Source organism: Rattus norvegicus, chromosome 13 (genome assembly GCF_021556685.1).
Source record: "Rattus norvegicus strain SHRSP/BbbUtx chromosome 13, alternate assembly SHRSP_T2T, whole genome shotgun sequence".
Classification (NCBI taxonomy): Eukaryota; Metazoa; Chordata; class Mammalia; order Rodentia; family Muridae; genus Rattus; species Rattus norvegicus.
Genome location: NC_141546.1, coordinates 86,007,756 through 86,033,446, shown reverse-complemented (window position 1 = coordinate 86,033,446; position 25,691 = coordinate 86,007,756). Strand labels below are relative to the sequence as shown.

General features: G+C 56.5%; 3 long non-coding RNA genes and 13 other non-coding genes across 22 annotated transcripts; 11 read left to right on the top strand and 5 right to left on the bottom strand.

The window, feature by feature from the left end:
• Nucleotides 1–273: 273 nt before the first annotated feature.
• On the top strand, nt 274–5,633 carry LOC148001787 (uncharacterized). 5 transcript variants are annotated; one of them, XR_015635631.1, is made up of 4 exons: nt 274–314; nt 2,879–3,053; nt 3,840–3,897; nt 5,173–5,630. It is a non-coding gene; the product is annotated as an uncharacterized LOC148001787 (long non-coding RNA). The 5 variants fall into 5 exon arrangements; XR_015635629.1 differs by lacking the exon at nt 274–314 and adding an exon at nt 2,190–2,479 and having other exon boundaries at nt 5,173–5,633; XR_015635630.1 differs by lacking the exon at nt 274–314 and adding an exon at nt 2,190–2,497.
• Nucleotides 391–462, top strand: LOC134481648 (transfer RNA glycine (anticodon UCC)). The gene has a single exon. It is a non-coding gene; the product is annotated as a tRNA-Gly (tRNA).
• Nucleotides 894–965, top strand: LOC134481647 (transfer RNA glutamic acid (anticodon CUC)). The gene has a single exon. It is a non-coding gene; the product is annotated as a tRNA-Glu (tRNA).
• A 1,724-nt stretch (nt 5,634–7,357) lies between the features above and the next one.
• On the bottom strand, nt 7,358–7,428 carry LOC134481681 (transfer RNA glycine (anticodon GCC)). The gene has a single exon. It is a non-coding gene; the product is annotated as a tRNA-Gly (tRNA).
• An 864-nt stretch (nt 7,429–8,292) lies between these two features.
• Nucleotides 8,293–8,375, bottom strand: LOC134481680 (transfer RNA leucine (anticodon CAG)). Its single transcript has one exon. It is a non-coding gene; the product is annotated as a tRNA-Leu (tRNA).
• Nucleotides 8,376–8,951: 576 nt separating this feature from the next.
• LOC134481658 (transfer RNA aspartic acid (anticodon GUC)) lies at nt 8,952–9,023 on the top strand. The gene has a single exon. It is a non-coding gene; the product is annotated as a tRNA-Asp (tRNA).
• Nucleotides 9,024–9,369: 346 nt separating this feature from the next.
• On the top strand, nt 9,370–14,702 carry LOC148001786 (uncharacterized). 3 transcript variants are annotated; one of them, XR_015635621.1, is made up of 5 exons: nt 9,370–9,413; nt 11,077–11,568; nt 11,964–12,138; nt 12,925–12,982; nt 14,247–14,702. It is a non-coding gene; the product is annotated as an uncharacterized LOC148001786 (long non-coding RNA). The 3 variants fall into 3 exon arrangements; XR_015635622.1 differs by lacking the exon at nt 9,370–9,413 and having other exon boundaries at nt 11,411–11,586; XR_015635623.1 differs by lacking the exon at nt 9,370–9,413 and having other exon boundaries at nt 11,533–11,787.
• Nucleotides 9,490–9,561, top strand: LOC134481657 (transfer RNA glycine (anticodon UCC)). Its single transcript has one exon. It is a non-coding gene; the product is annotated as a tRNA-Gly (tRNA).
• On the top strand, nt 9,993–10,064 carry LOC134481656 (transfer RNA glutamic acid (anticodon CUC)). Its single transcript has one exon. It is a non-coding gene; the product is annotated as a tRNA-Glu (tRNA).
• Nucleotides 14,703–16,418: 1,716 nt separating the features above from the next.
• Trnag-gcc (transfer RNA glycine (anticodon GCC)) lies at nt 16,419–16,489 on the bottom strand. The gene has a single exon. It is a non-coding gene; the product is annotated as a tRNA-Gly (tRNA).
• An 864-nt stretch (nt 16,490–17,353) lies between these two features.
• Nucleotides 17,354–17,436, bottom strand: Trnal-cag (transfer RNA leucine (anticodon CAG)). The gene has a single exon. It is a non-coding gene; the product is annotated as a tRNA-Leu (tRNA).
• Nucleotides 17,437–18,012: 576 nt separating this feature from the next.
• Nucleotides 18,013–18,084, top strand: Trnad-guc (transfer RNA aspartic acid (anticodon GUC)). The gene has a single exon. It is a non-coding gene; the product is annotated as a tRNA-Asp (tRNA).
• A 466-nt stretch (nt 18,085–18,550) lies between these two features.
• Nucleotides 18,551–18,622, top strand: Trnag-ucc (transfer RNA glycine (anticodon UCC)). Its single transcript has one exon. It is a non-coding gene; the product is annotated as a tRNA-Gly (tRNA).
• Nucleotides 18,623–19,053: 431 nt separating this feature from the next.
• Trnae-cuc (transfer RNA glutamic acid (anticodon CUC)) lies at nt 19,054–19,125 on the top strand. The gene has a single exon. It is a non-coding gene; the product is annotated as a tRNA-Glu (tRNA).
• A 2,832-nt stretch (nt 19,126–21,957) lies between these two features.
• On the top strand, nt 21,958–23,765 carry LOC148001780 (uncharacterized). Its single transcript, XR_015635620.1, has 2 exons — nt 21,958–22,040; nt 23,310–23,765. It is a non-coding gene; the product is annotated as an uncharacterized LOC148001780 (long non-coding RNA).
• A 1,714-nt stretch (nt 23,766–25,479) lies between these two features.
• Trnag-gcc6 (transfer RNA glycine (anticodon GCC) 6) lies at nt 25,480–25,550 on the bottom strand. The gene has a single exon. It is a non-coding gene; the product is annotated as a tRNA-Gly (tRNA).
• Between the last annotated feature and the right edge of the window lie 141 nt (nt 25,551–25,691).

The following is a 25,691-nucleotide window of genomic DNA, read 5'->3' as shown; positions in this document are numbered from 1 at the left end:
ACCCACGTCAGCCCGCCGAGCCCCATAATCTCCAGCAAAGCCTCTCCGGAGCCCTCAAACCCCTTTTCTGCCGACTGCACCGGCGCCCGGGCCGCTCAGGGTGGCGGCCTGCCGGGAGCGGTCCCTGGCGCACTGGCCTGGGCTAGCGCGCCGTCTTGCAGCAGCCAGGAGACGGGAGCGCCCCATTGGAAAGGCGTGAACATGTGAGAGGCGCGCGTGGGAGGCCGAGGAAGAGCGCGGAGAGGAGGAGCCGTGGGTGTGTTCGTGGTTGGGGCGTCCCCCGTGCGTGCGTGCGGTGCGCAGGCAAGTAAGAGGTAGGCGGCGTCGAGGGCGCTGGGCGCCGTGTGGTGGCAGTCGGCGGCGACGTGGGGGTGTGGGTCCGGCTGTGCGGCGTTGGTGGTATAGTGGTGAGCATAGCTGCCTTCCAAGCAGTTGACCCGGGTTCGATTCCCGGCCAACGCAGCGTGCCCAACTTTTGCCAAGGTCCTCACCCAGGACGCGCCCACCCGGGCCCAGCCTGGCTCCGCCGAGCTGGGGCCCAGGCTCTACTGTAGGCAGGGAAGATCGGAAAGCGCCAGACCTTTTCAGGTAGTGGGCACCGGGAGGAGAAGCGGCAGGGGCAAGTTTCTAGTCCCCGAAGTCGCACGGTGCTGGCTGTGGAAGCGGCAGAGGCCAGGGGGCAAGTGGCAGCCCAGCGCCAGGGCCAGGGCCAGGGCCAAGAGAGAATCGAGAACGCCAGCCTCCTAAGGCCTTAGCATGCATCAGGCGGCCGGGTATGAGGAGACGGGCAGGCGGGCAGGCCGGCAGGCAGGCAGCATGTCTGCCCTGGTGGCCGAGAGGGTGTGTGTCTGTCTGTTTCCAGGAGTTGATAGCCGTGAGCATGGGACCCACGCTCCTTGGTGGTCTAGTGGTTAGGATTCGGCGCTCTCACCGCCGCGGCCCGGGTTCGATTCCCGGTCAGGGAAGCCTCTCTTCTTAGTCCCTCCACTTCCCACCTCACCACCCTGACCCCTTTTGAGTGACCCTTTTGTTTGTACATGAGCTACACAGACCAAGACCACAACTCCACATCTCCCCTCCATATTTCTCTCTCTCTCTCTCTCTCTCTCTCTCTCTCTCTCTCTCTCTCTCTCTCTCTCTCACTCTCCCTCCACCCCCTTTCCCTTTTCCTCTTTCTTTCCAGAAACCCATCACCCAGTACCACAGAACCGTCTTCTGCCTAAGAGTCTCCCTGGCTGCACCATGCCTACCTTAACATCCCGGACCAGCCTCTCTGACACCACACGCCAACTTTGCACTTCCCCAGCTCAGACTCCTTGCTTGCCCTGGAGCCCAGACCTCTCACCTGCCACCATCACAAGCCGAGCTTTCTCACACACCGCCCGGATCACAAACACTCGTCCACCGAGGGAATCTCAACACCACTCCATCTCCTGATCGCCTGCTCTTACCTCTCCAACAAACCCTCTGGCTAGCCCGCTCCTCCTGTCGCACCTACCTCGAATGCATAACCTGTATCACCTGATTGACACGCCTAGCGTGCATCGCGTGCAAGACAGGGTGGTCCCAGTGAGCTTTCCGAAATAGTCACAAAGGAGCGTCCAGTTCAAACATCGGTAGCGAATTCTTTCATTTCACACACACACACACACACACGCACACACACACACACACACGCACGCACATTAGACTTGTTTATATATGATGTATGTATAGATACAAACATGTATAAATATGTGTGATAGTATATACTGAAGAACACACATACACACATTTTTTTTTGTTTGTTTTATGTTCTTGTAAAATCTTTAGGAGGTAGAAAATCTATAGGTGAATGGAATACGGTGCTGGTGCTGGGCTTGGCGGTGGTGGTGGCACCGAGAGGGGGATGTTTGCAGGATCGGAAGGGGTTCCTGTGGGCAGGTTTTATTGAGAACCAGATGCTCCCGGCAGAGCCAGAAGCACCTGGCTTGGTTCTCGCACCCAGCTTCCCAGGGACCGACAGTGGGCGTCGCGAGCCAGGATTTCCCAGAAAGCCCCCAAGGGCGGTTTAAGTCGAGCAGAGGCCGTGGCGGGCGGTCGTAATGCCACCGTTTCTCAGGACCCTTGTGTCGCCTGCTGCAGTGGCGGATGTGAATCAGTAAAGTAACCTTGGCACACCGGTAATCACTCCCTGCCCGGATCCCTCCGCCTTGACCCTGCCAGGCAGCGCGGAAACAGTGTCGGATTCTGAGCGCTGAGCTGGGGACTGAGCTCCACCTCAATGGCTAGCAGCCTTGTGAGAGTGCCAGCAGATCCTGGGGACAGCCCAGACAATGCTTATCCGGACCGGACTCCAGCCCACTTCTGCCACCTGAAGGGCTCCGGTTCGTGGGCACCGGGAGGCACCAGAGTCTAAGGGCATCCGGGAAGGGACTGTTCGGCCGGTCCCCGGGCAGCCGCCGGGCGAGAGGAGGAGGCTGCGCCAAACAGACAGCAGGCAAGCCTTCGCCAGCAGGTGTCCCAACAGGGGCGTGGGGACGGGGTGAGGGTGGGTGTGGGAGTGGGGAGCTTGCGGATCGCAAAGATCCGCATGTGCCTCTGTTCTGCTTGGGCTTCGTCCAGAGGAGGATCACACTAGCATGCGCCTGCTGGCAAAGTCTGCGCGGTAGGGTCCAGACCAGTCAGCGATGGCTGGCTGCGGAGCAGCCCACTGAAGGTAGCGATGGTGTGGGTGTTGGGGTTGGGGTGTTGAAGTCAGGACCTGACACTCCCGCGCAGGTGTTCTGGCGTCCTGGAATTCCGGTGCACTCGTGATACCTAGAGTAAAACAAAACAAAACAAAACAAAAAAAAAAAAAAAAAACAACAACGAAATCGTTGTTTTTCACTGTCTCTAGGGTAGGCATCGATTGTTTTCAGCAAGTTCTTTGACACTGAAGACATCCTTGTAGAAGATGGAGATGCTCTCCTCTCAACTATGTGGTTGTTTGGCCGAGGGGGCTTTGCAGCTTTGGCGCTACTTCTGGGGTCACAAGACGGTCCTGGAGCACCCAGAACCTTTGGCATTCTCAAGTAGGTACTGCCAACAGTACACAGTTAGGAGGAAAGTTGCAGGGACCTGATGTTTTCCTTCATGAAATATGTACACAGGGCTGGGGGCTTTGGGATGCGGGGAACCTGTTTTAGCCTCCTCGGCAGAGGAAAAAGAAGAGATCCAACAAGTTTTGTGTGACGATGAATAAGTATGATGTTCTGGGGCTGGCAGTTGGAGGGAGGTTCAGTTCAGTTCGTTGAGGCGGGACATCTGTGCTGTCTGCAAAGCATATCCACATTCCTCTTGGAACTGTGAAGAAAGCAGGAGCAGCAAGCCAGCCTGGAGGGAAAAGCCCACCACGGACAACTTCTGCATGGCTTCCTGCTTCTGGGCTCCTACTGGGGCTTCCCTCTGGGAGGGACTTAGGTGGCAGCCTTAAGGCGAGATCAACTCTTCTCTGTCCAAGTTGCTTTTAGCCACAGCGTCTGATCACAAGCTTACAAAGTCTAGCTCGGACTGAAATCGGTACCAGGAGTGGGGTATTACTGGGACAGACCTGATGAGCTACCTCTTTGGGGATCGTGGAGGGACTTTGACCTCTGGGCTGGAAAGGCTCTAAGTTGGAGGTCCCGAGCTCTCTGTGCTCTCCTGAGGGAGCTTGGAAGGGAGTCTTGAGAGCCATGCAGATGACCAGACTGAGGTGGTGCTCATGAGGTTGTTTTCATTTTCATCCCATCCCACACCCACTCAGAGGGCAGCTTGGGAGTCCCTGATAGACTCTGCTGGGGCCATTCGGTGTTCTGAGTTAAGAATCTGTGTTCCAGGTCAGCCCGGGCTGGAGAATCATCTGTGACTAATGAGCAGGAGACTGGATCCACCAAGGTGAGACCTCGCCTCAGCGTGGACAATCATTGATGTTGTTCAACTGGAGCTGAGAAAGTAGCCATGATTAACGAGACAGCAGCATGACCCGGGTGAAACCCTCTGGGAGTATTTCCTGAAGGTCAACATACAGATGCTGTGTTGCATAGGTGCCTAGACTGCATCTCACCCTAGTCAGGCATTTGAGAATGTGCAGGAGCCAGCCAGGCTGGGATGGATGGAACGCATGAAGGGAGGGATCACTGGGAGCAGGTGAGGAGCTGGGATGCTCGGCAGGACTGGAGTCCAGGAAGGGGAAGCTGATAGAGGACATTAGTGAAGGTGCAGGACCAGTTGGACTGGGAGCCCCAGTGACACAGAAAGGTGTAGTGACCATTTTGGAATTATGGATCTAAAACAACAACAACAAGAACCAAAAAAAAAAAATAAAACAAACAAACCCAAAACAACAACAACAACAACAACAACAACAACAACAACAACAACAAAAAACAAAAACCCACCAGAGAGATCCCTTTCATGCCAGGTGTGGGGCTAAGGGGCTGCTGTCCATGATGTGCTCTTGCACCGGCAGGATTTTGGCAGCTGCTGAAATATTGGGCGACTGTTAGGGCCCAAAGAGGCAGGGTGTGTTGTTGTTTGTTTGTTTCTGGAATCAAGGTTTATGAAATATTTTTGCACAATGGATTTGTCCAAGGAGGAGGGGGATGAGGATGAGGATGAGGTGGAGGAGGAGGAGGAGGAGGAGGAGGAGAAGGAGGAGGAGGAGGAAGAGGAGAAAGTGGAGGAAGGGGAGCAGCAGCAGCAGCAGGAGGAGGAGGAGAAAAAGGAGGAGGAGGAGGACCAGCAGTAAAAGCAAGAGAGGGAGAGGAGGAGGAGAAAGAGGGGGAGAAGGAAGAGGAGGAGGAAAATGAGGAAGCGGAGGAGGAGTAGGTGGAGGAGGAGGAGCAGCAGGAAAACAAAGAGGAGGGAGAGGAGGTGGAGGAAGAGGGGGAGAAGGAAGAGGAGGAGGAGGAAGTGGACGAGGCGGAGGAGGAGGAAGAGGAGGAAGAGCTGGAGGCAGAGGAGGAGGAGGACAATAGTGTCAGTCGTAGCAGAAGCAGTAGAAGTAGCAGTAACAACATGGAAATCCTGACAACCAATATTGAACTCTCCCAGAGAAATTGGCTCCCTCAATCAGCGGGAAGTAGTGTAAGTAGAACGTTGCCCTCCTGGCCAGGGTCTCATTCTGGGAACCTGTCCTTATCTCTTTAACCCCTTTTCTCTCTTCTCTAGTATGAGGGTGTTGAAAGGGTGGAAGAAAAACAGGGCAGAAGAAAGAAGAAGCCACAAAACAGGAGGGGGGCCGTGTCCCTGGGAGCAGCCCAGGCTTGGCTCCCCCCGTGTCAGGGGCAGAGGCCCTAAAGAGAGCACAGCCTAGGCTGTGTCACCTTTGGAGGTGAGAGTCTTGGAGACATCCCTACCGAGGGACAACCGCTAAGGAGAGAAGCAGCCTGGCTTGGAGCCCACGGAGCCAAAGGATCCACAGCAGACAGACACACTGCCTATGCTCCAAGGGACCCTTGGAGCCTTTTGCAGCTCACAACAGAGCAAGCAAAAACAAGACGTGAGACTATGGGATTTGAGAATTAGACGTCGGTTTTGATTTGCTTTTAGTTTTGTGCCTGTACCCTGATTCTTCTTTGCTCCCCTCGTGTTTATCTCGAAAGGAAAAAAAAATGTTATTCAAGGAGCCAACAGTCTACACAGTTAAACTACTAGGGGTTTGAGGAGGGATTGGGGCTTTGACCTCGATAAGAGTCTCTGGGTGTTTTAAGGAGACGATCTTGAAGGTTTGAATGGTTATAGACTGTTGGACAAAGGTCGCGCATATTCATATGGTGAGGATCGCATTCAGATGAGCTCCTGGGGCAGAGCAGGAAAGAAAAGGTTCTGGCACAATGAGGGAACCGTTTGTGTGCCAGGTTGGAAGGGGCTCAACTGTGCTGGTCTGTTCTGGTCAAGTTGGCATAAACCAGCGCACATCTGGGAAGAGGGACTTTGAATCGGGGAGATTCCCTCCTCAGGTGCTGGGTATAGCCAAGTGTGGGGGATATGGTTGTCTGGATCCCCAAGTGACCAGCAGGAGAGTGGGGGTGGGGATGGGCTGGGATGGCTGAATGGTGCCAATCGCCAGGCAGGTGGTCCTGGGGTGGATAAGAGAATGAAGAGGCTGAACTCATGCACAGCTTCTGCATAAGTTCCTGCCTCTGGGTCCACCAACCACGAAGCCCTCAGATCCTTTACACCACACCACCCATACCAACACACCCCCTCCCGCCTCCAGTCCTCCCCACTTCTCCCAGGGTGGTACTCATGAGCTATAAGAAGAAATAAGCCATTCTCGCCCCAATTTACCTTCGGTCACAGAGGTTGATCACAACAAGAGCCAGCACAATTAAGTTTTGGTCCTGGTCTTTACTCAAAAATGGGTATAGGACCCTGGAGATGGGTCAAGCAGCCTGTTCCACCAAGCCCATCATCATCATCACCATTCCCACTGGCGGTGGCGGCGGCGGCGGCGGCGGCAGCAGCAGCAGCAGCAGCAGCAGGAGCTGCAGCAGCAGCAGCAGCAGGAGCTGCAGCAGCAGCAGCAGCAGGAGCTGCAGCAGCAGCAGCAGCAGCAGGAGCTGCAGCAGCAGCAGCAGCAGGAGCTGCAGCAGCAGCAGCAGCAGCAGCAGCAGCAGCAGCATAACAACCATGGGTACACATCAGTATTGGTCACTGAGGGACCGTTCAGTGAGGGAGGGCTTAGCATGGAGGAACATGGAATCAACTGTGTGCCCTTGTGCCTCTGGAGTCCGTGTTATGCGTGCGTGCGCAGGCGAGTGTGTGTTTGTCCCTCTTTCTTTCGTTTCTCTCTGTGTGTGCTCTTTGTGTGTGCCTCTCTTCCTCTATGTCTCTCTCTTACTCTTCTCTCTGAATGAGGGAATCTAAGGGCATGGGCGCGCATGGGAGGGAGTATTCTGTGTCTGTCTTCCCTTCTTCCATATCTGTGTGTGTGTTTGTGTGTGTGTGTGGGAGAGAGAGAGAGAGAGAGAGAGAGAGAGAGAGAGAGAGAGAGAGATAAAAGAGAGAGAGAACAGTTTCTCTGGGAAGAGACAGTCTCTCTCTCTCCCTCTCTGTGTTTCTGTGCACATGCTCGGAGGCGCTTAGGCGCTTAGGCGCGGAGTGCATCGACTGAGCAGAGAGGGAGGAGTGTATGGGATGGCAAAGTGAGAGATGTGCACAGGTGAGTGTGTAGGTTGGAGGGCGCGGACAGTGGTGCTGTGGCACACTGAAGACACAGATAGGAGAAGTGAAGCGGTGTTTGGCAGCACTGTAGAGTTGACACACTGGAGTGTCCTGTGATTGATTGTCCCTGTGCGGCCCAGGGTGGGCGAAGGGAAGGTGCGCGTGAGGACCAAAAGGGACTGGACTCTGCATGGGCCGGGAATCGAACCCGGGCCTCCCGCGTGGCAGGCGAGAATTCTACCACTGAACCACCCATGCCCTGAACACACTTACTACCTGATGCTCTCACAGCCTGCCCTTGCTGCCACTCCAGGAACCCTAGCTCCGAATGCTGGCTGCCCGCCTGGATGGATGGATGGATGGATGGATGGATGGATGGATGGATGGATGGAAGGATGGATGGATGGATGGATGGATCGATGCATGGATCGATGCATGGATCGATAGATCGATGGATAGATAGATGGATGGACCTTTGTTTGCGTGGATGCACGCAGGGACGGACAGACGGACGGACGGTCGGTCGGACGGTTCCATTGTTGTATATCTGGTTGTTCGGAAGGACTCATGGATGGAATGATGCATGGGTGGAAAGATGGATGGATCAGCGGTCAGGAGAGGCCAATTGGGTCAGACAGAGGGGACGAGGAGTGTCCAGGCCTCTAGCTGAGGTCGTGGGGTGTGTACCTCGCCTCGCCTGGAAGCCACTGACTGGCACGTATCTGGCGCGCTCCTACGCGCGCTCCTGGCGCGTGTCTGGTGTGTGCACACTCGTGGGAAGCGAGCGAGGAGAGCTTGTTGTAGTGCGGGCACAGGGTCCTTCGAGGAGGCCAGGGCTTCGGTGTGCTGGATTGAAACTCGGGGCCCCCAGAGGTTTGCTGTGGACAGAAGGCGCTGGCACCCGGCTGGCTGGTCACCCGGGTGCTCAGGTCCTATCTCCTACTCACTCGACCTTCTCCCACCCGACGCAACACGACCACCCCCCGCCCCCGCTCCCCAACGGCAGAGGTTGGTTGGTGTTGAGGGGAGGGCTCTCCTGCAGATGCAGGTCTGTGAGGGAAGGCTTCGGAGTCGGGTCTTTCGCGGTGGGATGGAGTGCGGTGGAGTGTCAAAAGGCAAGCTTGTCAGGAGTGGGATTCGAACCCACGCCTCCAGGGGAGACTGCGACCTGAACGCAGCGCCTTAGACCGCTCGGCCATCCTGACAGCAGGTCTGGGGCGTAGACCGCTCGCCTCGCAGGCGACCGGCGACCGGCGCCCAGGCGCGCGCAAGCGGGCTTCAGCGGACGGCGCGCCGGGGCAGGCGCCCGTCTGGCCTCGTCTGGCCGCGTCTGGGTGCTCGAGCTGCGGGCCTCGCCCGCCGAACTTTACCTTGCCAGAAGAGCACCGACGACGGGACGCTGCTAGGCGCCAGAGTACCTCCAGGTCCCGGGCCGGATCCCCGGCCTGCAGGCCCCCTGTCTGTCCCCACAGCACGCAGGGCGGCCCGGGTGTGTGGCACCAGCCTCTCGTCCTGACACGGCGAGTGTTGCCCGCAACCACTCGCACTCGGCACCGGTGGCTTAGAGGCCGGGTCTCCAGCCCGGCGGGGACAGGGGTCCGGCGACACGGTGGTCTGGCGGGGCTGCGGGTCGGGGTCCTGGTGTTGACGCCGGGTTTCGGGGTCTTTTGGGTTGCGGTGCAGTGCAGAGCAAGAGGTGGTCGTTGGGGGAGACGGACGCCTGTGGTTCTTCCCTGGCGTGGTAGACGGGCACGGAGTGCGTGTGTTTGTGGCTGTCGTCGTCCTCGTTAGTATAGTGGTGAGTATCCCCGCCTGTCACGCGGGAGACCGGGGTTCGATTCCCCGACGGGGAGACATGATGTCCTTTTTGGACACCTAGGTGGCCCGCGGGCGCTAGCCCTTCCACCCACGCCCCACGCGCAGACCCAGACCCACGTCAGCCCGCCGAGCCCCATAATCTCCAGCAAAGCCTCTCCGGAGCCCTCAAACCCCTTTTCTGCCGACTGCACCGGCGCCCGGGCCGCTCAGGGTGGCGGCCTGCCGGGAGCGGTCCCTGGCGCACTGGCCTGGGCTAGCGCGCCGTCTTGCAGCAGCCAGGAGACGGGAGCGCCCCATTGGAAAGGCGTGAACATGTGAGAGGCGCGCGTGGGAGGCCGAGGAAGAGCGCGGAGAGGAGGAGCCGTGGGTGTGTTCGTGGTTGGGGCGTCCCCCGTGCGTGCGTGCGGTGCGCAGGCAAGTAAGAGGTAGGCGGCGTCGAGGGCGCTGGGCGCTGTGTGGTGGCAGTCGGCGGCGACGTGGGGGTGTGGGTCCGGCTGTGCGGCGTTGGTGGTATAGTGGTGAGCATAGCTGCCTTCCAAGCAGTTGACCCGGGTTCGATTCCCGGCCAACGCAGCGTGCCCAACTTTTGCCAAGGTCCTCACCCAGGACGCGCCCACCCGGGCCCAGCCTGGCTCCGCCGAGCTGGGGCCCAGGCTCTACTGTAGGCAGGGAAGATCGGAAAGCGCCAGACCTTTTCAGGTAGTGGGCACCGGGAGGAGAAGCGGCAGGGGCAAGTTTCTAGTCCCCGAAGTCGCACGGTGCTGGCTGTGGAAGCGGCAGAGGCCAGGGGGCAAGTGGCAGCCCAGCGCCAGGGCCAGGGCCAGGGCCAAGAGAGAATCGAGAACGCCAGCCTCCTAAGGCCTTAGCATGCATCAGGCGGCCGGGTATGAGGAGACGGGCAGGCGGGCAGGCCGGCAGGCAGGCAGCATGTCTGCCCTGGTGGCCGAGAGGGTGTGTGTCTGTCTGTTTCCAGGAGTTGATAGCCGTGAGCATGGGACCCACGCTCCCTGGTGGTCTAGTGGTTAGGATTCGGCGCTCTCACCGCCGCGGCCCGGGTTCGATTCCCGGTCAGGGAAGCCTCTCTTCTTAGTCCCTCCACTTCCCACCTCACCACCCTGACCCCTTTTGAGTGACCCTTTTGTTTGTACATGAGCTACACAGACCAAGACCACAACTCCACATCTCCCCTCCATATTTCTCTCTCTCTCTCTCTCTCTCTCTCTCTCTCTCTCTCTCTCTCTCTCACTCACTCTCCCTCCACCCCCTTTCCCTTTTCCTCTTTCTTTCCAGAAACCCATCACCCAGTACCACAGAACCGTCTTCTGCCTAAGAGTCTCCCTGGCTGCACCATGCCTACCTTAACATCCCGGACCAGCCTCTCTGACACCACACGCCAACTTTGCACTTCCCCAGCTCAGACTCCTTGCTTGCCCTGGAGCCCAGACCTCTCACCTGCCACCATCACAAGCCGAGCTTTCTCACACACCGCCCGGATCACAAACACTCGTCCACCGAGGGAATCTCAACACCACTCCATCTCCTGATCGCCTGCTCTTACCTCTCCAACAAACCCTCTGGCTAGCCCGCTCCTCCTGTCGCACCTACCTCGAATGCATAACCTGTATCACCTGATTGACACGCCTAGCGTGCATCGCGTGCATGACAGGGTGGTCCCAGTGAGCTTTCCGAAATAGTCACAAAGGAGCGTCCAGTTCAAACATCGGTAGCGAATTCTTTCATTTCACACACACACACACACACGCACACACACACACACGCACGCACATTAGACTTGTTTATATATGATGTATGTATAGATACAAACATGTATAAATATGTGTGATAGTATATACTGAAGAACACACATACACACATTTTTTTTTGTTTGTTTTATGTTCTTGTAAAATCTTTAGGAGGTAGAAAATCTATAGGTGAATGGAATACGGTGCTGGTGCTGGGCTTGGCGGTGGTGGTGGCACCGAGAGGGGGATGTTTGCAGGATCGGAAGGGGTTCCTGTGGGCAGGTTTTATTGAGAACCAGATGCTCCCGGCAGAGCCAGAAGCACCTGGCTTGGTTCTCGCACCCAGCTTCCCAGGGACCGACAGTGGGCGTCGCGAGCCAGGATTTCCCAGAAAGCCCCCAAGGGCGGTTTAAGTCGAGCAGAGGCCGTGGCGGGCGGTCGTAATGCCACCGTTTCTCAGGACCCTTGTGTCGCCTGCTGCAGTGGCGGATGTGAATCAGTAAAGTAACCTTGGCACACCGGTAATCACTCCCTGCCCGGATCCCTCCGCCTTGACCCTGCCAGGCAGCGCGGAAACAGTGTCGGATTCTGAGCGCTGAGCTGGGGACTGAGCTCCACCTCAATGGCTAGCAGCCTTGTGAGAGTGCCAGCAGATCCTGGGGACAGCCCAGACAATGCTTATCCGGACCGGACTCCAGCCCACTTCTGCCACCTGAAGGGCTCCGGTTCGTGGGCACCGGGAGGCACCAGAGTCTAAGGGCATCCGGGAAGGGACTGTTCGGCCGGTCCCCGGGCAGCCGCCGGGCGAGAGGAGGAGGCTGCGCCAAACAGACAGCAGGCAAGCCTTCGCCAGCAGGTGTCCCAACAGGGGCGTGGGGACGGGGTGAGGGTGGGTGTGGGAGTGGGGAGCTTGCGGATCGCAAAGATCCGCATGTGCCTCTGTTCTGCTTGGGCTTCGTCCAGAGGAGGATCACACTAGCATGCGCCTGCTGGCAAAGTCTGCGCGGTAGGGTCCAGACCAGTCAGCGATGGCTGGCTGCGGAGCAGCCCACTGAAGGTAGCGATGGTGTGGGTGTTGGGGTTGGGGTGTTGAAGTCAGGACCTGACACTCCCGCGCAGGTGTTCTGGCGTCCTGGAATTCCGGTGCACTCGTGATACCTAGAGTAAAACAAAACAAAACAAAACAAAAAAAAAAAAAACAACAACGAAATCGTTGTTTTTCACTGTCTCTAGGGTAGGCATCGATTGTTTTCAGCAAGTTCTTTGACACTGAAGACATCCTTGTAGAAGATGGAGATGCTCTCCTCTCAACTATGTGGTTGTTTGGCCGAGGGGGCTTTGCAGCTTTGGCGCTACTTCTGGGGTCACAAGACGGTCCTGGAGCACCCAGAACCTTTGGCATTCTCAAGTAGGTACTGCCAACAGTACACAGTTAGGAGGAAAGTTGCAGGGACCTGATGTTTTCCTTCATGAAATATGTACACAGGGCTGGGGGCTTTGGGATGCGGGGAACCTGTTTTAGCCTCCTCGGCAGAGGAAAAAGAAGAGATCCAACAAGTTTTGTGTGACGATGAATAAGTATGATGTTCTGGGGCTGGCAGTTGGAGGGAGGTTCAGTTCAGTTCGTTGAGGCGGGACATCTGTGCTGTCTGCAAAGCATATCCACATTCCTCTTGGAACTGTGAAGAAAGCAGGAGCAGCAAGCCAGCCTGGAGGGAAAAGCCCACCACGGACAACTTCTGCATGGCTTCCTGCTTCTGGGCTCCTACTGGGGCTTCCCTCTGGGAGGGACTTAGGTGGCAGCCTTAAGGCGAGATCAACTCTTCTCTGTCCAAGTTGCTTTTAGCCACAGCGTCTGATCACAAGCTTACAAAGTCTAGCTCGGACTGAAATCGGTACCAGGAGTGGGGTATTACTGGGACAGACCTGATGAGCTACCTCTTTGGGGATCGTGGAGGGACTTTGACCTCTGGGCTGGAAAGGCTCTAAGTTGGAGGTCCCGAGCTCTCTGTGCTCTCCTGAGGGAGCTTGGAAGGGAGTCTTGAGAGCCATGCAGATGACCAGACTGAGGTGGTGCTCATGAGGTTGTTTTCATTTTCATCCCATCCCACACCCACTCAGAGGGCAGCTTGGGAGTCCCTGATAGACTCTGCTGGGGCCATTCGGTGTTCTAAGTTAAGAATCTGTGTTCCAGGTCAGCCCGGGCTGGAGAATCATCTGTGACTAATGAGCAGGAGACTGGATCCACCAAGGTGAGACCTCGCCTCAGCGTGGACAATCATTGATGTTGTTCAACTGGAGCTGAGAAAGTAGCCATGATTAACGAGACAGCAGCATGACCCGGGTGAAACCCTCTGGGAGTATTTCCTGAAGGTCAACATACAGATGCTGTGTTGCATAGGTGCCTAGACTGCATCTCACCCTAGTCAGGCATTTGAGAATGTGCAGGAGCCAGCCAGGCTGGGATGGATGGAACGCATGAAGGGAGGGATCACTGGGAGCAGGTGAGGAGCTGGGATGCTCGGCAGGACTGGAGTCCAGGAAGGGGAAGCTGATAGAGGACATTAGTGAAGGTGCAGGACCAGTTGGACTGGGAGCCCCAGTGACACAGAAAGGTGTAGTGACCATTTTGGAATTATGGATCTAAAACAACAACAACAAGAACCAAAAAAAAAAAAATAAAACAAACAAACCCAAAACAACAACAACAACAACAACAACAACAAAAAACAAAAACCCACCAGAGAGATCCCTTTCATGCCAGGTGTGGGGCTAAGGGGCTGCTGTCCATGATGTGCTCTTGCACCGGCAGGATTTTGGCAGCTGCTGAAATATTGGGCGACTGTTAGGGCCCAAAGAGGCAGGGTGTGTTGTTGTTTGTTTGTTTCTGGAATCAAGGTTTATGAAATATTTTTGCACAATGGATTTGTCCAAGGAGGAGGGGGATGAGGATGAGGATGAGGTGGAGGAGGAGGAGGAGGAGGAGGAGGAGGAGAAGGAGGAGGAGGAGGAAGAGGAGAAAGTGGAGGAAGGGGAGCAGCAGCAGCAGCAGCAGGAGGAGGAGAAAAAGGAGGAGGAGGAGGACCAGCAGTAAAAGCAAGAGAGGGAGAGGAGGAGGAGAAAGAGGGGGAGAAGGAAGAGGAGGAGGAAAATGAGGAAGCGGAGGAGGAGTAGGTGGAGGAGGAGGAGCAGCAGGAAAACAAAGAGGAGGGAGAGGAGGTGGAGGAAGAGGGGGAGAAGGAAGAGGAGGAGGAGGAAGTGGACGAGGCGGAGGAGGAGGAAGAGGAGGAAGAGCTGGAGGCAGAGGAGGAGGAGGACAATAGTGTCAGTCGTAGCAGAAGCAGTAGAAGTAGCAGTAACAACATGGAAATCCTGACAACCAATATTGAACTCTCCCAGAGAAATTGGCTCCCTCAATCAGCGGGAAGTAGTGTAAGTAGAACGTTGCCCTCCTGGCCAGGGTCTCATTCTGGGAACCTGTCCTTATCTCTTTAACCCCTTTTCTCTCTTCTCTAGTATGAGGGTGTTGAAAGGGTGGAAGAAAAACAGGGCAGAAGAAAGAAGAAGCCACAAAACAGGAGGGGGGCCGTGTCCCTGGGAGCAGCCCAGGCTTGGCTCCCCCCGTGTCAGGGGCAGAGGCCCTAAAGAGAGCACAGCCTAGGCTGTGTCACCTTTGGAGGTGAGAGTCTTGGAGACATCCCTACCGAGGGACAACCGCTAAGGAGAGAAGCAGCCTGGCTTGGAGCCCACGGAGCCAAAGGATCCACAGCAGACAGACACACTGCCTATGCTCCAAGGGACCCTTGGAGCCTTTTGCAGCTCACAACAGAGCAAGCGAAAACAAGACGTGAGACTATGGGATTTGAGAATTAGACGTCGGTTTTGATTTGCTTTTAGTTTTGTGCCTGTACCCTGATTCTTCTTTGCTCCCCTCGTGTTTATCTCGAAAGGAAAAAAAATGTTATTCAAGGAGCCAACAGTCTACACAGTTAAACTACTAGGGGTTTGAGGAGGGATTGGGGCTTTGACCTCGATAAGAGTCTCTGGGTGTTTTAAGGAGACGATCTTGAAGGTTTGAATGGTTATAGACTGTTGGACAAAGGTCGCGCATATTCATATGGTGAGGATCGCATTCAGATGAGCTCCTGGGGCAGAGCAGGAAAGAAAAGGTTCTGGCACAATGAGGGAACCGTTTGTGTGCCAGGTTGGAAGGGGCTCAACTGTGCTGGTCTGTTCTGGTCAAGTTGGCATAAACCAGCGCACATCTGGGAAGAGGGACTTTGAATCGGGGAGATTCCCTCCTCAGGTGCTGGGTATAGCCAAGTGTGGGGGATATGGTTGTCTGGATCCCCAAGTGACCAGCAGGAGAGTGGGGGTGGGGATGGGCTGGGATGGCTGAATGGTGCCAATCGCCAGGCAGGTGGTCCTGGGGTGGATAAGAGAATGAAGAGGCTGAACTCATGCACAGCTTCTGCATAAGTTCCTGCCTCTGGGTCCACCAACCACGAAGCCCTCAGATCCTTTACACCACACCACCCATACCAACACACCCCCTCCCGCCTCCAGTCCTCCCCACTTCTCCCAGGGTGGTACTCATGAGCTATAAGAAGAAATAAGCCATTCTCGCCCCAATTTACCTTCGGTCACAGAGGTTGATCACAACAAGAGCCAGCACAATTAAGTTTTGGTCCTGGTCTTTACTCAAAAATGGGTATAGGACCCTGGAGATGGGTCAAGCAGCCTGTTCCACCAAGCCCATCATCATCATCACCATTCCCACTGGCGGTGGCGGCGGCGGCGGCGGCGGCAGCAGCAGCAGCAGCAGCAGCAGGAGCTGCAGCAGCAGCAGCAGCAGCAGGAGCTGCAGCAGCAGCAGCAGCAGCAGCAGCAGCAGCAGCATAACAACCATGGGTACACATCAGTATTGGTCACTGAGGGACCGTTCAGTGAGGGAGGGCTTAGCATGGAGGAACATGGAATCAACTGTGTGCCCTTGTGCCTCTGGAGTCCGTGTTATGCGTGCGTGCGCAGGCGAGTGTGTGTTTGTCCCTCTTTCTTTCGTTTCTCTCTGTGTGTGCTCTTTGTGTGTGCCTCTCTTCCTCTATGTCTCTCTCTTACTCTTCTCTCTGAATGAGGGAATCTAAGGGCATGGGCGCGCATGGGAGGGAGTATTCTGTGTCTGTCTTCCCTTCTTCCATATCTGTGTGTGTGTTTGTGTGTGTGTGTGGGTGAGAGAGAGAGAGAGAGAGAGAGAGAGAGAGAGAGAGAGAGATAAAAGAGAGAGAGAACAGTTTCTCTGGGAAGAGACAGTCTCTCTCTCTCCCTCTCTGTGTTTCTGTGCACATGCTCGGAGGCGCTTAGGCGCTTAGGCGCGGAGTGCATCGACTGAGCAGAGAGGGAGGAGTGTATGGGATGGCAAAGTGAGAGATGTGCACAGGTGAGTGTGTAGGTTGGAGGGCGCGGACAGTGGTGCTGTGGCAAAGTGAGAGATGTGCACAGGTGAGTGTGTAGGTTGGAGGGCGCGGACAGTGGTGCTGTGGCACACTGAAGACACAGATAGGAGAAGTGAAGCGGTGTTTGGCAGCACTGTAGAGTTGACACACTGGAGTGTCCTGTGATTGATTGTCCCTGTGCGGCCCAGGGTGGGCGAAGGGAAGGTGCGCGTGAGGACCAAAAGGGACTGGACTCTGCATGGGCCGGGAATCGAACCCGGGCCTCCCGCGTGGCAGGCGAGAATTCTACCACTGAACCACCCATGCCCTGAACACACTTACTACCTGATGCTCTCACAGCCTGCCCTTGCTGCCACTCCAGGAACCCTAGCTCCGAATGCTGGCTGCCCGCCTGGATGGATGGATGGATGGATGGATGGATGGATGGATGGATGGATGGAAGGATGGATGGATGGATGGATGGATCGATGCATGGATCGATGCATGGATCGATAGATCGATGGATAGATAGATGGATGGACCTTTGTTTGCGTGGATGCACGCAGGGACGGACAGACGGACGGACGGTCGGTCGGACGGTTCCATTGTTGTATATCTGGTTGTTCGGAAGGACTCATGGATGGAATGATGCATGGGTGGAAAGATGGATGGATCAGCGGTCAGGAGAGGCCAATTGGGTCAGACAGAGGGGACGAGGAGTGTCCAGGCCTCTAGCTGAGGTCGTGGGGTGTGTACCTCGCCTCGCCTGGAAGCCACTGACTGGCACGTATCTGGCGCGCTCCTATGCGCGCTCCTGGCGCGTGTCTGGTGTGTGCACACTCGTGGGAAGCGAGCGAGGAGAGCTTGTTGTAGTGCGGGCACAGGGTCCTTCGAGGAGGCCAGGGCTTCGGTGTGCTGGATTGAAACTCGGGGCCCCCAGAGGTTTGCTGTGGACAGAAGGCGCTGGCACCCGGCTGGCTGGTCACCCGGGTGCTCAGGTCCTATCTCCTACTCACTCGACCTTCTCCCACCCGACGCAACACGACCACCCCCCGCCCCCGCTCCCCAACGGCAGAGGTTGGTTGGTGTTGAGGGGAGGGCTCTCCTGCAGATGCAGGTCTGTGAGGGAAGGCTTCGGAGTCGGGTCTTTCGCGGTGGGATGGAGTGCGGTGGAGTGTCAAAAGGCAAGCTTGTCAGGAGTGGGATTCGAACCCACGCCTCCAGGGGAGACTGCGACCTGAACGCAGCGCCTTAGACCGCTCGGCCATCCTGACAGCAGGTCTGGGGCGTAGACCGCTCGCCTCGCAGGCGACCGGCGACCGGCGCCCAGGCGCGCGCAAGCGGGCTTCAGCGGACGGCGCGCCGGGGCAGGCGCCCGTCTGGCCTCGTCTGGCCGCGTCTGGGTGCTCGAGCTGCGGGCCTCGCCCGCCGAACTTTACCTTGCCAGAAGAGCACCGACGACGGGACGCTGCTAGGCGCCAGAGTACCTCCAGGTCCCGGGCCGGATCCCCGGCCTGCAGGCCCCCTGTCTGTCCCCACAGCACGCAGGGCGGCCCGGGTGTGTGGCACCAGCCTCTCGTCCTGACACGGCGAGTGTTGCCCGCAACCACTCGCACTCGGCACCGGTGGCTTAGAGGCCGGGTCTCCAGCCCGGCGGGGACAGGGGTCCGGCGACACGGTGGTCTGGCGGGGCTGCGGGTCGGGGTCCTGGTGTTGACGCCGGGTTTCGGGGTCTTTTGGGTTGCGGTGCAGTGCAGAGCAAGAGGTGGTCGTTGGGGGAGACGGACGCCTGTGGTTCTTCCCTGGCGTGGTAGACGGGCACGGAGTGCGTGTGTTTGTGGCTGTCGTCGTCCTCGTTAGTATAGTGGTGAGTATCCCCGCCTGTCACGCGGGAGACCGGGGTTCGATTCCCCGACGGGGAGACATGATGTCCTTTTTGGACACCTAGGTGGCCCGCGGGCGCTAGCCCTTCCACCCACGCCCCACGCGCAGACCCAGACCCACGTCAGCCCGCCGAGCCCCATAATCTCCAGCAAAGCCTCTCCGGAGCCCTCAAACCCCTTTTCTGCCGACTGCACCGGCGCCCGGGCCGCTCAGGGTGGCGGCCTGCCGGGAGCGGTCCCTGGCGCACTGGCCTGGGCTAGCGCGCCGTCTTGCAGCAGCCAGGAGACGGGAGCGCCCCATTGGAAAGGCGTGAACATGTGAGAGGCGCGCGTGGGAGGCCGAGGAAGAGCGCGGAGAGGAGGAGCCGTGGGTGTGTTCGTGGTTGGGGCGTCCCCCGTGCGTGCGTGCGGTGCGCAGGCAAGTAAGAGGTAGGCGGCGTCGAGGGCGCTGGGCGCCGTGTGGTGGCAGTCGGCGGCGACGTGGGGGTGTGGGTCCCGCTGTGCGGCGTTGGTGGTATAGTGGTGAGCATAGCTGCCTTCCAAGCAGTTGACCCGGGTTCGATTCCCGGCCAACGCAGCGTGCCCAACTTTTGCCAAGGTCCTCACCCAGGACGCGCCCACCCGGGCCCTGCCTGGCTCCGCCGAGCTGGGGCCCAGGCTCTACTGTAGGCAGGGAAGATCGGAAAGCGCCAGACCTTTTCAGGTAGTGGGCACCGGGAGGAGAAGCGGCAGGGGCAAGTTTCTAGTCCCCGAAGTCGCACGGTGCTGGCTGTGGAAGCGGCAGAGGCCAGGGGGCAAGTGGCAGCCCAGCGCCAGGGCCAGGGCCAGGGCCAAGAGAGAATCGAGAACGCCAGCCTCCTAAGGCCTTAGCATGCATCAGGCGGCCGGGTATGAGGAGACGGGCAGGCGGGCAGGCCGGCAGGCAGGCAGCATGTCTGCCCTGGTGGCCGAGAGGGTGTGTGTCTGTCTGTTTCCAGGAGTTGATAGCCGTGAGCATGGGACCCACGCTCCCTGGTGGTCTAGTGGTTAGGATTCGGCGCTCTCACCGCCGCGGCCCGGGTTCGATTCCCGGTCAGGGAAGCCTCTCTTCTTAGTCCCTCCACTTCCCACCTCACCACCCTGACCCCTTTTGAGTGACCCTTTTGTTTGTACATGAGCTACACAGACCAAGACCACAACTCCACATCTCCCCTCCATATTTCTCTCTCTCTCTCTCTCTCTCTCTCTCTCTCTCTCTCTCTCTCTCTCTCACTCTCCCTCCACCCCCTTTCCCTTTTCCTCTTTCTTTCCAGAAACCCATCACCCAGTACCACAGAACCGTCTTCTGCCTAAGAGTCTCCCTGGCTGCACCATGCCTACCTTAACATCCCGGACCAGCCTCTCTGACACCACACGCCAACTTTGCACTTCCCCAGCTCAGACTCCTTGCTTGCCCTGGAGCCCAGACCTCTCACCTGCCACCATCACAAGCCGAGCTTTCTCACACACCGCCCGGATCACAAACACTCGTCCACCGAGGGAATCTCAACACCACTCCATCTCCTGATCGCCTGCTCTTACCTCTCCAACAAACCCTCTGGCTAGCCCGCTCCTCCTGTCGCACCTACCTCGAATGCATAACCTGTATCACCTGATTGACACGCCTAGCGTGCATCGCGTGCATGACAGGGTGGTCCCAGTGAGCTTTCCGAAATAGTCACAAAGGAGCGTCCAGTTCAAACATCGGTAGCGAATTCTTTCATTTCACACACACACACACACACACACGCACACACACACGCACGCACATTAGACTTGTTTATATATGATGTATGTATAGATACAAACATGTATAAATATGTGTGATAGTATATACTGAAGAACACACATACACACATTTTTTTTTGTTTGTTTTATGTTCTTGTAAAATCTTTAGGAGGTAGAAAATCTATAGGTGAATGGAATACGGTGCTGGTGCTGGGCTTGGCGGTGGTGGTGGCACCGAGAGGGGGATGTTTGCAGGATCGGAAGGGGTTCCTGTGGGCAGGTTTTATTGAGAACCAGATGCTCCCGGCAGAGCCAGAAGCACCTGGCTTGGTTCTCGCACCCAGCTTCCCAGGGACCGACAGTGGGCGTCGCGAGCCAGGATTTCCCAGAAAGCCCCCAAGGGCGGTTTAAGTCGAGCAGAGGCCGTGGCGGGCGGTCGTAATGCCACCGTTTCTCAGGACCCTTGTGTCGCCTGCTGCAGTGGCGGATGTGAATCAGTAAAGTAACCTTGGCACACCGGTAATCACTCCCTGCCCGGATCCCTCCGCCTTGACCCTGCCAGGCAGCGCGGAAACAGTGTCGGATTCTGAGCGCTGAGCTGGGGACTGAGCTCCACCTCAATGGCTAGCAGCCTTGTGAGAGTGCCAGCAGATCCTGGGGACAGCCCAGACAATGCTTATCCGGACCGGACTCCAGCCCACTTCTGCCACCTGAAGGGCTCCGGTTCGTGGGCACCGGGAGGCACCAGAGTCTAAGGGCATCCGGGAAGGGACTGTTCGGCCGGTCCCCGGGCAGCCGCCGGGCGAGAGGAGGAGGCTGCGCCAAACAGACAGCAGGCAAGCCTTCGCCAGCAGGTGTCCCAACAGGGGCGTGGGGACGGGGTGAGGGTGGGTGTGGGAGTGGGGAGCTTGCGGATCGCAAAGATCCGCATGTGCCTCTGTTCTGCTTGGGCTTCGTCCAGAGGAGGATCACACTAGCATGCGCCTGCTGGCAAAGTCTGCGCGGTAGGGTCCAGACCAGTCAGCGATGGCTGGCTGCGGAGCAGCCCACTGAAGGTAGCGATGGTGTGGGTGTTGGGGTTGGGGTGTTGAAGTCAGGACCTGACACTCCCGCGCAGGTGTTCTGGCGTCCTGGAATTCCGGTGCACTCGTGATACCTAGAGTAAAACAAAACAAAACAAAAAAAAAAAAAAAAAACAACAACGAAATCGTTGTTTTTCACTGTCTCTAGGGTAGGCATCGATTGTTTTCAGCAAGTTCTTTGACACTGAAGACATCCTTGTAGAAGATGGAGATGCTCTCCTCTCAACTATGTGGTTGTTTGGCCGAGGGGGCTTTGCAGCTTTGGCGCTACTTCTGGGGTCACAAGAGGGTCCTGGAGCACCCAGAACCTTTGGCATTCTCAAGTAGGTACTGCCAACAGTACACAGTTAGGAGGAAAGTTGCAGGGACCTGATGTTTTCCTTCATGAAATATGTACACAGGGCTGGGGGCTTTGGGATGCGGGGAACCTGTTTTAGCCTCCTCGGCAGAGGAAAAAGAAGAGATCCAACAAGTTTTGTGTGACGATGAATAAGTATGATGTTCTGGGGCTGGCAGTTGGAGGGAGGTTCAGTTCAGTTCGTTGAGGCGGGACATCTGTGCTGTCTGCAAAGCATATCCACATTCCTCTTGGAACTGTGAAGAAAGCAGGAGCAGCAAGCCAGCCTGGAGGGAAAAGCCCACCACGGACAACTTCTGCATGGCTTCCTGCTTCTGGGCTCCTACTGGGGCTTCCCTCTGGGAGGGACTTAGGTGGCAGCCTTAAGGCGAGATCAACTCTTCTCTGTCCAAGTTGCTTTTAGCCACAGCGTCTGATCACAAGCTTACAAAGTCTAGCTCGGACTGAAATCGGTACCAGGAGTGGGGTATTACTGGGACAGACCTGATGAGCTACCTCTTTGGGGATCGTGGAGGGACTTTGACCTCTGGGCTGGAAAGGCTCTAAGTTGGAGGTCCCGAGCTCTCTGTGCTCTCCTGAGGGAGCTTGGAAGGGAGTCTTGAGAGCCATGCAGATGACCAGACTGAGGTGGTGCTCATGAGGTTGTTTTCATTTTCATCCCATCCCACACCCACTCAGAGGGCAGCTTGGGAGTCCCTGATAGACTCTGCTGGGGCCATTCGGTGTTCTGAGTTAAGAATCTGTGTTCCAGGTCAGCCCGGGCTGGAGAATCATCTGTGACTAATGAGCAGGAGACTGGATCCACCAAGGTGAGACCTCGCCTCAGCGTGGACAATCATTGATGTTGTTCAACTGGAGCTGAGAAAGTAGCCATGATTAACGAGACAGCAGCATGACCCGGGTGAAACCCTCTGGGAGTATTTCCTGAAGGTCAACATACAGATGCTGTGTTGCATAGGTGCCTAGACTGCATCTCACCCTAGTCAGGCATTTGAGAATGTGCAGGAGCCAGCCAGGCTGGGATGGATGGAACGCATGAAGGGAGGGATCACTGGGAGCAGGTGAGGAGCTGGGATGCTCGGCAGGACTGGAGTCCAGGAAGGGGAAGCTGATAGAGGACATTAGTGAAGGTGCAGGACCAGTTGGACTGGGAGCCCCAGTGACACAGAAAGGTGTAGTGACCATTTTGGAATCATGGATCTAAAACAACAACAACAAGAACCAAAAAAAAATAAAACAAACAAACCCAAAACAACAACAACAACAACAACAACAACAACAACAACAAAAAACAAAAACCCACCAGAGAGATCCCTTTCATGCCAGGTGTGGGGCTAAGGGGCTGCTGTCCATGATGTGCTCTTGCACCGGCAGGATTTTGGCAGCTGCTGAAATATTGGGCGACTGTTAGGGCCCAAAGAGGCAGGGTGTGTTGTTGTTTGTTTGTTTCTGGAATCAAGGTTTATGAAATATTTTTGCACAATGGATTTGTCCAAGGAGGAGGGGGATGAGGATGAGGATGAGGTGGAGGAGGAGGAGGAGGAGGAGGAGGAGGAGAAGGAGGAGGAGGAGGAAGAGGAGAAAGTGGAGGAAGGGGAGCAGCAGCAGCAGCAGCAGGAGGAGGAGAAAAAGGAGGAGGAGGAGGACCAGCAGTAAAAGCAAGAGAGGGAGAGGAGGAGGAGAAAGAGGGGGAGAAGGAAGAGGAGGAGGAAAATGAGGAAGCGGAGGAGGAGTAGGTGGAGGAGGAGGAGCAGCAGGAAAACAAAGAGGAGGGAGAGGAGGTGGAGGAAGAGGGGGAGAAGGAAGAGGAGGAGGAAGAAGTGGACGAGGCGGAGGAGGAGGAAGAGGAGGAAGAGCTGGAGGCAGAGGAGGAGGAGGACAATAGTGTCAGTCGTAGCAGAAGCAGTAGAAGTAGCAGTAACAACATGGAAATCCTGACAACCAATATTGAACTCTCCCAGAGAAATTGGCTCCCTCAATCAGCGGGAAGTAGTGTAAGTAGAACGTTGCCCTCCTGGCCAGGGTCTCATTCTGGGAACCTGTCCTTATCTCTTTAACCCCTTTTCTCTCTTCTCTAGTATGAGGGTGTTGAAAGGGTGGAAGAAAAACAGGGCAGAAGAAAGAAGAAGCCACAAAACAGGAGGGGGGCCGTGTCCCTGGGAGCAGCCCAGGCTTGGCTCCCCCCGTGTCAGGGGCAGAGGCCCTAAAGAGAGCACAGCCTAGGCTGTGTCACCTTTGGAGGTGAGAGTCTTGGAGACATCCCTACCGAGGGACAACCGCTAAGGAGAGAAGCAGCCTGGCTTGGAGCCCACGGAGCCAAAGGATCCACAGCAGACAGACACACTGCCTATGCTCCAAGGGACCCTTGGAGCCTTTTGCAGCTCACAACAGAGCAAGCGAAAACAAGACGTGAGACTATGGGATTTGAGAATTAGACGTCGGTTTTGATTTGCTTTTAGTTTTGTGCCTGTACCCTGATTCTTCTTTGCTCCCCTCGTGTTTATCTCGAAAGGAAAAAAAAATGTTATTCAAGGAGCCAACAGTCTACACAGTTAAACTACTAGGGGTTTGAGGAGGGATTGGGGCTTTGACCTCGATAAGAGTCTCTGGGTGTTTTAAGGAGACGATCTTGAAGGTTTGAATGGTTATAGACTGTTGGACAAAGGTCGCGCATATTCATATGGTGAGGATCGCATTCAGATGAGCTCCTGGGGCAGAGCAGGAAAGAAAAGGTTCTGGCACAATGAGGGAACCGTTTGTGTGCCAGGTTGGAAGGGGCTCAACTGTGCTGGTCTGTTCTGGTCAAGTTGGCATAAACCAGCGCACATCTGGGAAGAGGGACTTTGAATCGGGGAGATTCCCTCCTCAGGTGCTGGGTATAGCCAAGTGTGGGGGATATGGTTGTCTGGATCCCCAAGTGACCAGCAGGAGAGTGGGGGTGGGGATGGGCTGGGATGGCTGAATGGTGCCAATCGCCAGGCAGGTGGTCCTGGGGTGGATAAGAGAATGAAGAGGCTGAACTCATGCACAGCTTCTGCATAAGTTCCTGCCTCTGGGTCCACCAACCACGAAGCCCTCAGATCCTTTACACCACACCACCCATACCAACACACCCCCTCCCGCCTCCAGTCCTCCCCACTTCTCCCAGGGTGGTACTCATGAGCTATAAGAAGAAATAAGCCATTCTCGCCCCAATTTACCTTCGGTCACAGAGGTTGATCACAACAAGAGCCAGCACAATTAAGTTTTGGTCCTGGTCTTTACTCAAAAATGGGTATAGGACCCTGGAGATGGGTCAAGCAGCCTGTTCCACCAAGCCCATCATCATCATCACCATTCCCACTGGCGGTGGCGGCGGCGGCGGCGGCGGCAGCAGCAGCAGCAGCAGCAGCAGGAGCTGCAGCAGCAGCAGCAGCAGCAGGAGCTGCAGCAGCAGCAGCAGCAGCAGCAGCAGCAGCAGCAGCATAACAACCATGGGTACACATCAGTATTGGTCACTGAGGGACCGTTCAGTGAGGGAGGGCTTAGCATGGAGGAACATGGAATCAACTGTGTGCCCTTGTGCCTCTGGAGTCCGTGTTATGCGTGCGTGCGCAGGCGAGTGTGTGTTTGTCCCTCTTTCTTTCGTTTCTCTCTGTGTGTGCTCTTTGTGTGTGCCTCTCTTCCTCTATGTCTCTCTCTTACTCTTCTCTCTGAATGAGGGAATCTAAGGGCATGGGCGCGCATGGGAGGGAGTATTCTGTGTCTGTCTTCCCTTCTTCCATATCTGTGTGTGTGTTTGTGTGTGTGTGTGGGTGAGAGAGAGAGAGAGAGAGAGAGAGAGAGAGAGAGATAAAAGAGAGAGAGAACAGTTTCTCTGGGAAGAGACAGTCTCTCTCTCTCCCTCTCTGTGTTTCTGTGCACATGCTCGGAGGCGCTTAGGCGCTTAGGCGCGGAGTGCATCGACTGAGCAGAGAGGGAGGAGTGTATGGGATGGCAAAGTGAGAGATGTGCACAGGTGAGTGTGTAGGTTGGAGGGCGCGGACAGTGGTGCTGTGGCAAAGTGAGAGATGTGCACAGGTGAGTGTGTAGGTTGGAGGGCGCGGACAGTGGTGCTGTGGCACACTGAAGACACAGATAGGAGAAGTGAAGCGGTGTTTGGCAGCACTGTAGAGTTGACACACTGGAGTGTCCTGTGATTGATTGTCCCTGTGCGGCCCAGGGTGGGCGAAGGGAAGGTGCGCGTGAGGACCAAAAGGGACTGGACTCTGCATGGGCCGGGAATCGAACCCGGGCCTCCCGCGTGGCAGGCGAGAATTCTACCACTGAACCACCCATGCCCTGAACACACTTACTACCTGATGCTCTCACAGCCTGCCCTTGCTGCCACTCCAGGAACCCTAGCTCCGAATGCTGGCTGCCCGCCTGGATGGATGGATGGATGGATGGATGGATGGATGGATGGATGGATGGAAGGATGG